Source organism: Hyla sarda, chromosome 5, assembly GCF_029499605.1.
Source record: "Hyla sarda isolate aHylSar1 chromosome 5, aHylSar1.hap1, whole genome shotgun sequence".
NCBI lineage: Eukaryota > Metazoa > Chordata > Amphibia > Anura > Hylidae > Hyla > Hyla sarda.
In genome coordinates this window covers 65,123,009-65,141,013 of record NC_079193.1, presented here as the reverse complement: position 1 = coordinate 65,141,013, position 18,005 = coordinate 65,123,009, and positions in this window count along the sequence as shown.

The following is an 18,005-nucleotide window of genomic DNA, read 5'->3' as shown; positions in this document are numbered from 1 at the left end:
AAATAAAATAAAAAAAGTTAATAAAAGTGAATTAACCCCTTCCCTATTAAAAGTTTATATCAACCCCCTTTTTGAAAAAAAATAATGTAATAAAAAATAAAAATAATCATATGTGGTACCACTGCATCCATAAATGTCTGAACTATTAAATTATAAGGATAGCTAAACCGCACGGTTGATAGCGTACACGTCAAAAAAAAACACCAAAGTCCGAAATTGTGCATTTTTGGGCACTACCATAAAAACTAATAAAAAGCGATTAAAAATACAAAAATGGTACTGATAAAATCTACAGACCAAGGCGTAAAAAAATAGCCCTCTTATAGCCCTGTATGCGGAAAAATAAAAACGTTATAGGGGTCAGAAGATGACAATTTTAAACATACTACTTTTAGTGCATGTAGTTATAATTTTTTTAAAGTTGTAAAATAAAACAAAACCTAGAGAAACTGGGAATCATTGTGACCGTATGGACTTACATAATAAAGATATGGCGTCATTTTTTACAGAAAATTGCACTGTGTTTAAACGGAAGCCCTCAAAAGTTACAAAATGTTTTTGTTTTTTTATTTCACTGCACAAATATACTTTTTGGCTTTGCAGTAGATTTTGTTATTAAATGATTGTTGTAATTTACAAAGTATAATTGATGGCACAAAAAACAAGCCTTAATATGGGTCTGTAGGTGAAAAATTGAAAGGGAAAGGGGAGGAGAAAAAAAAAAGAGAGTGCAAAAACCAAAAATTGGCCTGGTCCTTAAAGGGGTACTCCGCCCCCTAGACATCTTATCCCTTATCCAAAGGATAGGGGATAAGATGTCAGATTGCCGCGGTGCCGCTGCTGGGGATCCCCGGTATCCCCGCTGCGGCACTGCGCTATCATTACAGCACAGAGCGAGTTCGCTCTGCACGTAATGACGCGCAAAACAGGGGCTGGAGCATTGTTATGTCACGGCTCCGCCCCTCGTGACGTCACGGCCTGCCCCTTTCAATACAAGTCTATGGGAGGGGACTCGCCGGTCGTCACGCCCCCTGCCATAGTCTTGCATTAAGGGGACGAGCCGTGATGTCACGAGGGGTGGAGCCATGACATCACGCGGCTGCGTCCCCTGTATCGCCCATCATTACGCACAGAGCGAACTCGCTCTGTGCTGTAATGATAGCGCAGTGCCGCAGCGGGGATCCCGGGGCTCCCCAGCAGCGGCACCGCGGCATTCTGACATCTTATCCCCTATCCTTTGGATAGGGGATAAGATGTCTAGGGGCAGAGTACCCCTTTAAGGTCAAAATGGGCTTGGTCCTTAACCCCTTAAGGACGCAGGACGTAAATGTACATCCTGGTTGCGGTGGTACTTAACGCACCAGGACGTACATTTACGTCCTGTGCATAACCGCGGGCATCGGAGCGATGCCCGTGTCATGCGCGGCTGATCCCGGCTGCTGATCGCAGCCAGGGACCCGCCGGCAATGTCCGACGCCCGCGATCTCGCGGGCGTCCGCCATTAACCCCTCAGGTGCCGGGATCAATACAGATCCCGGCATCTGCAGCAGTGCGCGATTTAAATGAACGATCGGATCGCCCGCAGCGCTGCTGCGGGGATCCGATCATTCAGAACGCCGCACGGAGGTCCCCTCACCTTCCTGCTTCTGGCTCCCGGCGTCTTCTGCTCTGGTCTGAGATCGAGCAGACCAGAACAGAAGATGTCCTATACATAGAACATATCAATATTAGCAATCATGGTATTGCTATGAATAGTCCCCTATGGGGACTATTCAAGTGTAAAAAAAAATGTAAAAAAATGTAAAAGTAAAAAAAAAAGGGAAAAATCCCCTCCCCCAATAAAAAAGTATCGCCGCATGCGTAAATGTCCAAACTATAAAAATAAAATGTTAATGATCCCGTACGGTGAACGTAAAAAAAAAAAAAGTCCAAAATTGCTACTTTTTTAATACATTTTATAAAAAAAATTATAAAAAAATTATTAAAAGTTTTTTCTATGCAAATGTGGAATCAAAAAAAGTACAGATCATGGTGCAAAAAATGAGCCCTCATACCGCCGCTTATACGGAAAATTAAAAAAGTTATAGGTCATCAAAATAAAGGGATTATAAACGTACTAATTTGGTTAAAAAGTTAGTGATTTTTTTTAAGCACAACAATAATAGAAAAGTATGTAATAATGGGTATCATTTTAATCGTATTGACCCTCAGAATAAATAACACACATCATTTTTACCGTAAATTGTACGGCGTGAAAACAAAACCTTCCAAAATTAGCAAAATTGCGTTTTTCTTTTTAATTTCCCCACAAAAATAGTGTTTTTTGGTTGCGCCATACATTTTATGATATAATGAGTTATGTCATTACAAAGGACAACTGGTCGCGCAAAAAACAAGCCCTCATACTAGTCTGTGGATGAAAATGTAAAAGAGTTATGATTTTTAGAAGGTGAGGAGGAAAAAATGAAAACGTACAAATTAAATTGTCTGAGTCCTTAAGGCCAAAATGGGCTGAGTCCTTAAGGGGTTAAGGGGTTAATGTTCTTTTTCCCAAACTATTGTTGAGTTCATTGTTAAAACATAGGGCTGTCAAAACGCCATATTTATAACTGAAAATTATCATTAAAGTTGATGTGTTTTGCATTTCCTGGGTAAAAAGAAGTTCTAGTGGGTACCAGGACATTCAGTTGGTATACTTTTACATTGTTAACACTATTGTCAGGAGTTGTGTATTATGCATTAAGGAATTAAATAATTGTATATAAATTTAAAAAAAAGTTTTCTCCCATAACAGATCATCTTTAATGACTTTAATTGACTTAACTGTGCCACTCAGATAACACAATTAGGTCCTGGATGATGGATTACAGATAGAAAAATGGATCACGTGGTTCTCCCAAATCTTAAATGCACACATACAATATAAAAGGGATGAAAGAGAATAAAATATATATCTATGCAAACAGTATGGGTAATCTTTCCCCCACTAAAGCTTCCAATACCTCAAATTCTCTCCATAATAAATGTGTAAACTCTACTGTGAAAATAAGACTGGGTTCACATATATCAGTTGTCCAGCACAATTTCCCTCTGGCGTGCACCGGAGGGAAACTGATGATAGAACTGATCGCATTCCTTTGAATGGGACAGTTCACAACCATCCAGCATCCAGCAACCGGATGGTTGAATACACCGGACAGGGGAATGCAGCTTGCTGTGTTCCCCTGTCTGGTGTGAGAAACAATGGACACTGGATGCCATACAACTGATGACAACTGATGCACGTTATCAACAGTTGAGGCATCAGTTGTGTTGAGATTTAGGCTGAGTTCACCTGTGCCGGATGCTGGACATATGTGAACCCAGCCATACCCAACTGAGCTTAAAATAATCTACTAACATGCATAAATTTTACTCCATAAGCAATTTACAAGGTCAACAATAAATATATGAACCCCTTCATAATCCAGTAAATTTTGATTTGCGAGTCAAGTTTTATTCCATCCTTGCCTTCTTAGACCCCTAAATGTTTACTGATAAAGTTGTGTTGGGGCTGTATTAGTGCATATTTTTTTGTGGGACAAATTGTAATGTTCATTGGTACACTTTATTGCATCAAATAATGTATTACAAACCCAGAAAAAAGAGTAGGGAAAAATAAAAAATAAATAGGGAATTGCGCAATTTTTCAGGGCAATCATTTTTTTTAGATTACACACTATGTAAAACTGGCTGAATTTTATTTTTGTCAATATAATTCCATTGATCCCAAACTTAGATAATTTATGTATCGTTTTATAGATAACATGAAAAAGAAATCTGTTCATTGACCTGCTCTGACCCCTATAACTTTTTTATTTTTTCCCCTACAGAGCTGTGTTAGGGATTATGTTGTGCGCTATGAGCTGTAGTTTTCAGTGGTAGTGTAGGTCTGGCTTTCTGATCACTTTTTATGTGATCAAAAATCATCAATTTTTACATATGTATTTTTTTTCCAGGATCATTAATAATAGTTTGGACCATTACACACATGGTGATACTAGATGTTTATTTATTTTTTCTTACAGTGTTTTATTTGGAAAAGGGGAAAGGGGAGTGGTAATTTACATTTTTATTATAGGGGGAGATTTAAAAAAATTTTTTTTATCTTTCCCTAGGACCATGTTATAAACCATCAGTAAATGACTTAAATAGGTCAATGTTATGCTATTGCAGTACATTGATCCATGTTATTAACACTCAATTGCTAAAGACAGGCTTTAACAAGTGCCGAGCCATAGAAGACTCCAAGACAGCAGTAAGACCTTCTCCAGCAAACCATCGGCACCCCATGATTACATCACGGGGGCTGTGGGACCACTAGACACAAGGGATGTGTGGGATTTATTGTTTAAATGCAGAGATCGCTATTGTTCTCCAATGTCTGTCATTACCGACAGATGTCTGCTTGTTACAGCTTGCACCCAATTCCTGAGCCCACGCTGCACTCCTGAGCCTGTACCATATATACATTATGGGTCAGCAGAGGGTTAAGTGGTATGATATAGAAACATTATCTAGCACAACTCTACATATTCCTTTTCCTAGCATGTGTCACTTAATACTAAGATTATAGATGCAGAAAGGTACAAGATGTAAAATAATAACTTTTTAAAAGTTAGCCATTTCTTTCCTGGACATTGACAAATTGTTGTCAGATCCAAGGTAGAGGACTAAACAGTTTTCAGGGCTCAGTGCATAGTATTAAATGACTGTTCTCCAGTTAACATGTAATCAGATCTAATTCATACAATTGCATGAGCCATCCAATCAATACAAACAGATATTGCATTCACAGATACTCATGGTGAATTGCTATTAAAAAAGACTATTTCTGGCCTACAGAGAGCCTCAATGAATGACACAGCCTGGAATTGGCGGCACCATGAGGAGACCATATAGTGGCTTAATGACACAGCGTGAAAGTGGTGGCAGCATGGGGAGTACGTATAATGGCTGAATGACAAAGCTTGGAGTTGGCGACAGCATGAGGAGATCACATAGTGGCTGAATGACAAAGCCTGGAGTTGGCGGTAGCATATAGTGCCTGAATGACACAGCCTGGAGTTTGCAGCAGCATGAGGAGAACATATAGTGGCTGAATGACACAGCCTGGGGGTAGCGGCAGCATGAGGAGACCATATAGTGCCTAAATGACACAGTGTGGAGTTGGTGGCAGCATGTGGAGATCATATAGTGGCTTAATGACACATCCTGGAGTTGGCGGCAGCATAAAGAGAACATATAGTGGTTGAATGGCACAGCCTGGAGGTGGCGAAAGCATAAGGAGAACATATATTGGCTGAATGACAAAGCCAGGAGGCGGCAGCAGCAGGAGGAGAACATATAGTGGCTGAATGACACAGCCTGGAATTGGCAGCAGCATGAGGAGAAAATATGGGGGCTTAATGACACAGCCTGGAGTTGGCATCAGCATGAGGAGAACATATAGTGGCTAAATGACACAGCCTGGAGTTGGTGGTAGCATGAGGAGAACATATAGTGGCTGATTGACACAGCCTCGAGGTGGCAGAAGCATGAGGAGATCATATAGTGGCTGAATGACACAGCCTGGAGTTGGCAGCAGCATGAGGAGACCATAAAGTAGCTTAATGACACAGCCTGGAGTTGGCGGCAACATGAGGAGAACATATAGTGGCTGAATGACACAGCCTGGAGGTGGCAGCAGCATGAGGAGAACATATAGTGGCTGAATGACACAGCCTGGAGTTGGTGGCAGCATGAGGAGACCATAAAGTGGCTTAATGACACAGCCTGCAGTTGGCGGCAACATGAGGAGAACATATGGTGGCAGTATGAGACAGCTTGGAGCTGGCATCAGCATGAGAAGAATATATGGTGGCAGAATGACACAGCCTGTAGTTGGCGGCAGCATGAGGAGACCATATGGGGGCTTAATGACACAGTCTGGAGTTGGCATCAGCATGAGGAGAACATATAGTGACTAAATGACACAGCCTGGAGTTGGTGGCAGCATGAGGAGAACATATAGTGGCAGTATGAGACAGCTTGGAGCTGGCATCAGCATGAGGATACCATATGGGGACTTAATAACACAGCCTGGAGTTGGCATCAGCATGAGGAGAACATATAGTGGCTGAAAGACACAGCCTGGAGTTGGTGGCAGCATGAGGAGACCATAAAGTGGCTTAATGACACAGCCTGGAGTTGGCGGCAACATGGGGAGAACATATGGTGGCAGTATGAGACAGCTTGGAGCTGGCATCAGCATGAGAAGAATATATGGTGGCAGAATGACACAGCCTGTAGTTGGCGGCAGCATGAGGAGACCATAGAGTGGCTGAATGACACAGCTTGGTGTTGGCGGCACCATGAGGAGACCATATAGTGGCTTAATGACAAAACGTGGAGGTGGCAGCAACATGTGGAGGACGTATAGTGGCTGAATGACAAAGCCTGGAGTTGGCAACAGCATTAGGAGAGCACAAAGTGGCTGAGTGACACAGCCTGGAGTTGGCGGCAGCATGAGGAGAACATATAGTGGCTGAATGACACAGCCTGGAGTTGGCAGCACCATGAGGAGACCATATAGTGGCTTAATGACACAGCGTGGAGGTGGCGGCAGCATGAGGAGGATGTATAGTGGCTAAATGACAAAGCTTGGAGTTGGCGACAGCATTAGGAGATCACATAGTGGCTGAATGATACAGCCTGGAGTTGGCGGCAGCATATAGTGGCTGAATGACACAGCCTGGAGTTTGCGGCAGCATGAGGAGAACATATAGTGGATGAATGACACAGCCTGGAGGTGGCGGCAGCATGAGGAGACCATATATGCCCTGAATGACACAGCCTGGAGGTGGCGGCAGCATGAGTGGAACATATAGTGGCTGAATGACACAACATGGAGTTAGCGGCAACATGAGGAGACCATATAGTGGCTGAATAACACAGCCTGGAGGTGGCGGCAGCATAAGTGGAACATATAGTGGCTGAATGACACAACATGGAGTTAGCGGCAACATGAGAAGAACATATAGAGGGGCATTTATCAATGTTTGCTTATGTATTCTTTTTTTTAGTAATTTTTTCCTTACTTTTTTTTTTTTTGCTTATGTGTGACTTATTTATCAACTGGTTTCAGCCTGTTGATAATTTTATTTCACGTAAGCAATTTTTCCTTTTTTACTTTGGTAGTAGCTTTTTCTGCTCCGTGTTTGATCTGTAGTAAATTTAGTAAATTTTTAACCTTGTTGCGACTTTTTTTTTGCGCAGTTGCGACTGTCGCAGTTGATAAATACCCGACTAAAGCAAATCCATTTTGAAAAATTTACTACGTAAGCTAAGTTTGAATTTTTTTGCTTTTCTTGTTCTTCATGCAAATTGTCGCACAAAAACACATGTAGTCACAGTTGCGACAATTTTGCGACAATTATAGTCAAGAAAACCTGACTAAACCCATTGATAAATGTCCATCATAGTGGCTGAATGACACAGCCTGGAGGTGGTAGAAGCATGAGGAGAACATATGGTGGCAGTATGAGACAGCTTGGGGCTTGCATCAGCATGAGAAGAACACATGGTGGCAGAATGAGACAGCCTGGAGCTGGCATCAGCAGGAGGAGAACATATGGCGGCAGAATGAGACAGCCGCAGCAGCATCAAGAGTCCTGAAAGTGATCTGGTGACAGAACGGTGCGTTGGGTGGCATTAACCCCTTAGGGACTCAGGCTGTTTTCACCTTAAGGACTCAGCCCTTTTTTTAAATTGTGACCACTACCTTTTATTCTGATTCTGAGATTGTTTTTTCGTGACATATTCTACTTAATGTTAGTGGTAAATTTTCGTCATTACTTGCATCTATTCTTGGTGAAAAATCCCAAAATTTCAATTTGACAATTTAGCATTTTTCTAACTTTGAAAGTCTCTGCCTGTAAGGAAAAATGGATATTCCAAATAAATTATATATTGATTCACATATACAATATGTCTACTTTATGTTGGCATCATAAAGTTAACATGTTTTTACTTTTGGAAACATCAGAGGGCTTCAAAGCAGCAATTTTCCAATTTTTCACAAAATTTTCTAAATCTGAATTTTCAGGGACCAGTTCAGTTTTGAAGTGGATTTGAAGGGCTTTCATATTAGAAATACCCCATAAATGACCCCATTATAAAAACTGCACCCCTCAAAGTATACAAAATGATATTCAAAAGGTTTGTTAACCCTTTAGGTGTTTCACAGGAATAGCAGCAAATTTTTTACACTGGCATGTTCTTGTAGACCCAGTTATTGAATTTTTACAAGGGGTAAAAGGAGAGAAATCTTCAATAAATGTGTAACCCAATTTCTCTCGAGTAAGAAAATACCTCATATGTGTATGTCAAGTGTTCAGAGGACGCAGTAGAGGGCTCAGAAGGGAAGGAGCAACAGTGGGATTTTGGAGAGTGAGTTTTTCTGAAATGGTTTTTGGGGGGCATGTCCCATTTAGGAAGCCGCTATGGTGCCAGGACAGCAAAAAAATAAACCACATGGCATACTTTTTTGGAAACTACGCCCCTCAAGGCACGTAACAAGGGGTCCAGTGAGCCTTAACACCCCACAGGTGTTTGACGACTTTTCCTTAAATTTGGATTTGTAAATTAATTTTTTTTTCACTAAAATGCTAGTTTTCTTTCGAATTCTATTTTTTTTTACAAGGGATAATAGGACAAATGCCCCCCAAAATTTGTAACCCCATCTCTTCTAAGTATAAAAAATACCCCATGTTAGGACGTAAAATGCTCTGCAGGCGAACTACAATGCTCAGAAGAGAAGGAGTCACATTTGGCTTTTGAAAAGCAAATTTTGCTGAAATGCTTTTTGGGGGGGCATGTCCCATTTAGGAAGCCCCTATGGTGCCAGGACAGCAAAAAAAAAAAAACATGGCATACTATTTTGGAAACTACATCCCTTAAGGCACTTAATAAGGGGTCCAGTGAGCCTTAACACCCCACAGGTGTTTGACGACTTTTCGTTAAAGTTGGATGTTTAAATGATTTTTTTTTCACCCTAAAATGCTAGTTTTCCTTCAAATTTAAAATTTTTACAAGGGATAATAGGACAAAATTCTCCCCAAAATTTGTAACCCCATCTCTTCTGAGTATGGAAATACCCCATGTGTGGACGTCAAGTGCTCTGCTGGTGAACTTCAATGCTCAGAAGAGAAGGAGCGCCATTGAGCTTCTTGAAAGAGAATTTGTTTGGAATGGAAATCAGGGGCCATGTGCGTTTACAAAGCCCTCCGTGGTGCCAGAACAGTGGACCCCCCACATGTGACCCCACATGTGACCCCCACATGTGGGGGTCACAAGAATTAAATTTTTCATTTTCACTGTTCCAAAAATCTGTCAGACACCTGTGGGGGGTAAATGCTCACTGTACCCCTTATTACATTACGTGAGGGGTGTAGTTTCCAAAATGTGGTCACACGTGGGGGGGGGTCCATTGTTCTGGCACTATGGGGGCTTTGTAAACACATGTGGCCTTCAATTCCGGACAAATTTTCTCTTCAAAATCCCATCGGCGCTCCTTCTGAGCATTGTAGTTCGCCCGCAGAGCACTTTACATCCACATATGGGGTATGTTCTTACTTAGAAGAGATGGGGTTACAAATTTTGGGGGGATTTTTTCCTATTTTCCCTTGTGAAAATGAAAAATTTAGGGTAACACCAGCATTTTAGTGAGAATGTTTTTTTTCTCATTTTCACATCCAACTTTAGCAAAAATTCGTCAAACACCTGTGGGGTGTTAAGGCTCACTATACCCCTTGTTACATTCCGTTAGGGGTGTAGTTTCCAAAATGGGGTCACATCTGGGTATTTATTGTTTATGTCAGAACCGCTGTAAAATCAGCCACCCCTGTGCAAATCACAAATTTAGACCTCAAATGTACAAGACACGCTCTCACTCCTTAGCCATGTTGTGCGTCCGCAGAGCACTTTACGCCCACATATGGGGTAGTTCTATACTCAGGACAAATGTTTTTTTTTTTTTACACTAACATGCTGGTGTAGACCCTTTTAATAAGGGGTAAAAGGAGAAAAAGCCCCCCAAAATCTGTAACGCAATTTCTCCCGAGTACAGAGATACCCCATATGTGGCCCTAAACTGTATCCTTGAAATACGACAGGGCTCTGAAATGAGAGAGTGCCATGGGCATTTGAAGCCTAAATTGGGGATTTGAATCCACCACAAAAATACCCTACGGCAGTGTTTTCCAAACAGGGTGTCTCCAGCTGTTGCAAAACTCCCAGCATGCATGGACAGTCAGTGGCTGTCCGGCAATACTGGAAGTTGTTGTTTTTCAACAGCTGGAGGCTCAGTTTTGGAAACAGTGCCGTACAAGATGCTTTTTTTTTATTGGGGGTGGGGGGAATGTGTAGGGGTATATGTATATGTAGTGTTTTACTTTTTATTTGGTGTAGATTTTTTAGGGTACATTCACACGGGCGGGTTTACAATTAATTTCTCGCTGGGAGTTTGAGCTGCGGCAAAAAAATTGCTGCATCTCAAACTTGCAGCAGAAAACTTGCTGTAAACTCGCCCGTGTGAATGTACCCTGTACATTCACATGGTTGGGGCAGACCTCCAGCTGTTGCAAAACTACAAATCACAGCATGTACTGACAGATCGTGTATGCTGAGAGTTGTAGTTATGCAACAGCTGGAGGCACATTGGTTGCGAAACACAGAGTTTGTTACTTAACTCAGTGTTTCGCAACCAGTGTGCCTCCAGCTGCTGTAAAACTAGAACTCCCAGCATGTACAGTCTCTCAGTGCATGCTGGGAGTTGTATTTTTGCAACAGCTGGAGGCACACTGGTTGGGTAACAAACTCGGTTTCACAACCAAAGTGTCCCCAGATGTTGCAAATTTGCAACAATCAGCATGCATTGACAGTCGAAGGGCATGCTGAGAGTTGTAGTTTTGCAACAGCTGGAGGCACACTGCTACAACTTCCAGCATGCCCTTTGGTAGTCTGTGCATGTTGGGAGTTGTAGTTATGCAACAGCTGGATGCACACTTTTTCATAGAGTTGTAGTTGGAATTACAGCTGTTGCAAAACTATAACTCCCAGCATGCCCTTTGGCTTTGCATGCTGCGAGTTGTTGCTAAGCAACAGCAGGAGGTGAACAGGCCTTACCTCCTGCTATATCATGCTGCCGGGACCGACGCTGCTGTATTCTGCCCCTGGGACCGATCCTGCTGCTCCTGTTGTTGCCACCGATCCTGAGGGGACCCGCCGTAGGAGACCCCCGCCGGCCCTGATCGTGGCCATCCCATCTTCGCCGTCCCGATCGCCACCCAGCAGGTGATTTTTTCCGGGTCTCCGGGTCACCAGAGACCCGACTGACCCGGAATAGCCGTTCTGAATTGGCCGTCGATTTGCCGTGATCGCCAACATGGGGGGATCACAGGACCCCCCCCCCCCCCCCAGGGGTTTGCACGGGGTGCATGCTGATAGATATCAGCAGGCATCCCGGTCCCCACCCGTTGAGCGGCGGGGAAAGGAAATGCTCAGGGCGTACAGGTACGCCCTGAGTCCTTAAGGATCCATACGCCCTGCGTCCCCAAGAGGTTAACAGTACACGGTGACGAAGGTGGGTAATAAAACAGAAGAACTTGGCATCAGATGTGTGGCATCAGGCAGGTGGCAGCATCAGAATAGTGCCTGAGGCTGGTAGGCAAAAGAAAACTGTCTCTTTTGTAAAAGTGTTAGTGTGCACAAGAAAGTATTGAGCATATGCATTACATAAAACTTAACTTTAACCTCTTAACGATGCAGGACGTATATTTAAGCTGACCGCCGCTTCTAAAGTGAAAGTGAAAGTGACCCGGCTGCTCAGTCGGGCTGTTCGGGACCGCCGCGGTGAAATCGCAGCACCCGAACAGCTTACAGGACACCGGGAGAGCCCTTACCTGCCTCCTAGATGTCCGATCGACGAATGACTGCTCCGTGCCTGAGATCCAGGCAGGAGCAGTCAAGCGCCGATAACACTGATCACAGGCGTGTTAATACACGCCAGTGATCTGTGCAAGAGATCAGTGTGCGCAGTGTTATAAGTCCCTATGGGACCTATAATTGCAAAAAAAAAGTAAGAAAAAAGTGTTAATAAAGGTCATTTAACCCCTTCCCTAATAAAAGTTTGCATCACCCCCCCTTTTCCCATAAAAAAAAAAAATAAAACAGTGTAAAAAAAATAAATAAACATATGTGGTATCGCCGCGTGTGTAAATGTCTGAACTATAAAAATATATCATTAATTAAACCGCACGGTCAATGGCATTTGCGCAAAAAAATTCCAAAGTAAAAAAAAGCTTATTTTTGGTCACTTTTTATACCATTAAAAAATGAATAAAAAGTGATCGAAAAGTCCGATCAAAACAAAAATCATACCGATAAAAACTTCAGATCACGGTGCAATAAATGAGTCCTCATACCGCCCTGTATGTAGAAAAATAAAAAAGTTATAGGGGTCAGAAGACGACATTTTTAAACGTATAAATTTTCCTGCATGTAGTTATGATTTTTTCCAGAAGTCCTACAAAATCAAACCTATATAAGTAGGGTATCATTTTAACCGTATGGACCTACAGAATAATGATAAGGTGTAATTTTTACCGAAATATGTACTGCGTAGAAACGGAAGCCCCAAAAATGTACAAATTTGCATTTTTTCTTCGATTTTGTCGCACAATGATTTTTGTTTCCGTTTCGCCGTGAATTTTTGGGTAAAGTGACTAATGTCACTGCAAATTAGAATTTGTGACGCAAAAAATAAGCCATAATATGAATTTTTAGGTGGAAAATTTAAAGGGTTATGATTTTAAAAGGTAAGGAGGAAAAAACAAAAGTGCAAAAACTGAAAAATCCTGAGTCCTTAAGGGGTTAAATAATATGCTTCGGATAAAATATATGGAGCCAAGATTTTTTTTTTAATCAAACAAAAGGAAAGGTGTGCAAAAAACCCCATGTGCCACTTACACCACCAAGTATTGATGTGATGCAAAGATGGAAGGGAACAACGTATGGTCCATTTTAACCGGTGGGGGGATAAAAACTTCCCCTGTAAGGCCCTATTCTCGCATTATTAATTTCCTTATTGGCAAGTTTTACGCGCCTTAAAAAGGGCAGCCCCACACATGAACCTCTCCCTATTTCCACCTACAAACACTGCTATTTCCCAGGGTTTTAGGTGGAAATAGAGGTTGATTCTTGTGTGGGGCTGCCCTTTTTAAGATGAGTAACACTTTCCTCGAAAAGGTGGAAGGGAGCAACGTATTGTCCATTGTAGCAGGTGGGGGTAAAACCTTCCCCTGTAAGGCCCTACTCTTGCCCTATTAATTCCCTTCTTTGCAATTGATATTAACCCTAAAAAGAGCGGCCCCACACAGGAAACTCTCTATTTCTACCTAAAACCCTGGGAAATGGCAATGTTTGTAGTGGGAAATAGAGAGAGGTTCCCGTATGGAGGCCGCCTTTTTCAGGGCGAGTAACACTTGCCAAGAAGGGAATTAATAATGCAAGAGTAGGGCCTTACAGAGGAAGTTTTTACCCCACCGTTTACAATGGACCATACGTTCTTACCTTCCACCTTTTAGAGGTCTTTGCATCACATCAATACTTGGTGGTGTAGGTGGCACATGGTGATTTTTGCACACCTTTTCTTTGATTTTAAAATTTTTGGGGTACATAAGTAATGCATATCCTCAATACTTACTTGTGGTCTGATGCGGAGGAATGTCTGTAACTGGGGAGCAGCGCTTTAAATATGTTTAGCACTATCCATATTTGTGAAGTGTTGGTGTGGCACCATGGTCAATCTACTCTGAAGCATCAGGCATTGGTGGTGGGAAATCCTGGCTGATCCATGCCTGATTCATCTTCACAAAGGTCAGTCTCTCCAAATTTTTTGTGGACAGGTGAGTTCTCCTTGGGGTTACTATGGCCCCGCTGCACTAAACACCCGCTCTGATGGCACACTACTGGCGGGGCAGGACAGCTTTTCCAGGGCAAAATCTGCTAGTTGCAGCCACAAATCAAGTTTGGCTGCCCAGAAGTCCAGCGGATCTTCAAGGTGTGTTGGCATGGGCATGTCAAGGTATGCCACCACCTGCTGGTTCAGGTCCTGCTCCTGCTATGCGGCTGAAGAAAGGTACTCATTAGCAACTGTAGACTCAGGCTGCTGCTGATGGAGCTGGTACTGCTCTTGCCACCCCACCCCTCCCCAGCAGCCATGGCAGTGGAAGGTGAGAGCAGAGGACCCCCTGTGTCAGACTTGCAAGAGTATGAACGATGGTGCAGATAGGCATCGGCCAACTGACTACGTAGGATATCTCTGTAGTAGGTCAGTTTTGTCCTCCCTCTGGGTGTAAAAAAAGCCCCCATTTTGTGCCGGTCCAATAAGGTGGAGAGCCATAAGTCGTCCCACTGCCATACTGTTTTTGGGTCATCTGTCTCACCTTCCTCATAACCCTCTAGCTCCTCTAGCAGCTCCTGCTCCTCCTCTCCTGTCAGATGACTAGAAAATCCACTGATCTCTCGAAACCTAAACTGTGCTCCACTGTGCCCCTCCCCCTCATCCTCCAGTTAAGCCCCCACAGGGCTCATGGGGCCGTGAGATGTAGGCGCCATGTCTACAGTGTCCTGACCAGCCATTGTTTCCAATACGTATTGTATTAGATAAAGCAGTGGAATGATGTTGTTCATCCCATAATCCTGACGACTGACTAATAATGTGGCTTTCTCAAAGGGCCTGAGCAAATGGCAGGTGTCACGTATGAGCTGCCACTGGTTCACAATGAAGTTACACAGGGGAGTGCCCCTATCTGCTTGGATCATCAAGAAAACAGTGATGTCTTTTATCTGTTCCTATAGTCAATCCAACATATGGAGGGTGGAATTCCAATGTGTGGAAACGTCGCAAATCAGACTATGTTGGGGGATGCCATTCTGACGCTGCAGCTGAAGGAGGGTGTGTTTTGCAGTGTACGAGTGGCTGAAGAGTATGCAAAGTTTCCTTCCCATTGTTAGGATGTCTTGCACATGGGAGGAATACTTGACAACCAGATTGAACACGTGTGCCATGCAGGGGGCATGTCTCAGGCAGTCGCAGTGAAGACAAGATTTTCTTCCCGTTGTTGGTTATCATGGTTCCCATTTCTATTTTTGGTGGACTAAGACATGATTTCGTCATCAATGACTTTTAGCAGTTCCTCCCTTGTGTGACTCTGTTCACCAAGGCAAACCATGTGAATAACAATGTGACACCAACGTGCCCTGCACACATGGTAAAGGCTGAGGACATGGTAAAGGATGAGGAGGCGTAGTCGCACGCTGTCACAGGACCAACGGCCTGAGATTGTGGAGGCAGAAGCGGCGTGACCTGTCCAAGTTGCTGTTGTGGCTGTGCAGGAACCACATTCATCCAGTGACCCGTAAAGGACATGTATTGTCCCTGACCGTAGTTACAGCTCCACACATTGGCGCTGCCGTACTCTTTGGTACACAATGACAGGCTCAAGGACTGGCCAACCTTCTATTCCACAAAATTTTGCAGGGCTGGTGCTGCCTTCTTTGCAAAGAATAGACAGGAGCACATTCAGCTGCACCGTTGGATTGCTGGCGGAATGACTGACTCAAAGTAGGAGGAGCAGGAGCATCTGGAGCCACAGAAGATGGGTATGAAAGAAATCTGCCTTTGGCTGAGGTGGTGGAGCCTTTGCTGGCGGTAACAGGGAGCAGCGTGACACTGGGTGATGCAGTAGGCTGGACCACCACATTGGAGCCACGGTTCTCCAAGGCTGCTTTATGGTGACGTGGCATATGTTGATGCAGGGCAGTGGTGCCAACATTGGAACCCTGGCCACGCTACACCTTCTGCCGCTAAATCTTACATATGGCCATGTTAAACTCCTCCGGATGCTTGATGAACAACTGCCACACCGCAGAATAGCTGATTTTTCCACCAACAGTCCACACTGATTGATTGCTACTTCTGCAGACTTCAGGAACCCCTTTTTCACTACCTCCCGGGAAGGTGGGCTGCCACGAAAGCAGGTGGTCTACCCCGGGCACGTTTGGCTCCAGCATTTCCACTTCTGCCACCAAGCTAGCTGTCGACCATGCTACCACCTTGCTGGCTCAGCTGCTGCCTCACTATCAACCTCCAACCCTCTTCTCCTGATGAGGATGAAGCGGCGATCGGCTTCATCATCATCGAGTTGTGTCTGGACGTCACTGATTTCTTCCTCAGGTTCCTCAACATTGTCTGCTTCAGGAGCCTGAACGCTCGCAACACCACCTCCCACACCACTCTCATTATCACTGCTTGCCCGCCTAGCAGAGACAGCGGTGGATGTTGCCTCCACTTCATGGCTAGGCAGTAGCTTCTGACTGTCCTCTAGATCATCCTCACTAAATAGTGGAGCTGAACCCAAGATACTTCTGTTGGGGAGGGAACAGCATAGGACAGAGGCAATGGGAGGACAGGGACTGCTCCCGGGCCATGCCAACTTAGGGTTGTGTCTGAGGAACCCACTAACTGTTGACTGGGGGTGTCAGATGTCACTTGTGATGAAATGGATGGCCGTGTTAACCAATCGATGATGGCAGATGAGTTGTTGGTCGAGACACGACCGCTAGCTGATACCGGGAGCTCAGGCCTCTCACTGTGACTCCTGCTGCCACTGGCCCCTAGTCTGCTGCGACCTCTGCCTGATGAATTTAGGCCTCTGCCACTCCTCTGTGCATGTCCTGGCACTTCTCTGCCTGACATACTTAGTGCGTATATGAGAGGAGTACAATACGCTCCACTATGCTTAAAACAGATACTGTGGCCTTTCACAGTATCTAGGCCTTTAAGACTTTAACAGGAACAAAATAGTACACCACTTAGATGTATGTATGTGGTATGCACTTATGAGGGGAGGACAATGTGCTCCAGTACGCTTAGAAAAGTGTGTGTACAACACCAACCGGTGTGTACTTTTGCCTGGCCTTTCACAGTATCTAGGCCCTTAAGACTTTAACAGGAACAAAATAGTACACCACTTAGATCTACGTATGTGGTTTGTACTTGTGAGGGGAGGACAAAGCGCTCCAGTATGCCTAAAACAGTATTTGTGTACAACCCCAGCAGGTGTGTACTTTTGGCTGGCCTTTCCCGGTATCTAGGCCCTTAAGACTTTAAAAGGAAAAAAAAAAGTACACCACTTAGGTGTATGTATGTGGTATGCACTTATGAGGGGAGGACAATGCGGTCCTGTATGCTCAAAACAGCATTTGTGTACAACACCAGCAGGTGTGTACATTTGTCTGGCCTTTCACAGTATCTAGGCCCTCAAGACTTTAACAGGAACAAAATAGTACACCACTGAGATCTATGTATGCTTAAAACAGTATTTGTGTACAACACCAGCAGTACACACCAGTGCTGCAGCACACAGTCGCTGTGTACTACATACGCATTTACTACATACGCATTTTTGCAAAAACAAATTTTCTGAAATTCGTAACAAATTTGGATTCATCAGATTCGATTCGCTCATCTCTAATTGCAGTAGATATGATATACTTTCACCTTGAGTCTAGTGCATTAATTCACTCTATAATCTAGAAAATCATCGATTTCACAATCTCTTCGCAGGCCTACATACTGTGTACATCAAATGTATTTAAGTTTATTGACCTTTCTTTCCCTACTGAGAAACACAAAGGGCTAAAGAAATTCAATCCGCATGTACTGATGTCATTTCACACAAAGGTTGTTGCTCATACTCAATTGACTTCACTTATTTCACGCTCATTTTGTATTTAAGCCTTGTCAAGGCAATATAGCAATCTCTGTAAACTGTTTTTTTTTTATACACCATCATTGTTAACATGAAAATTTTGAAAATAAAGAAGAAATACTCAAAACTTACCTCACAATTTAACTTTAC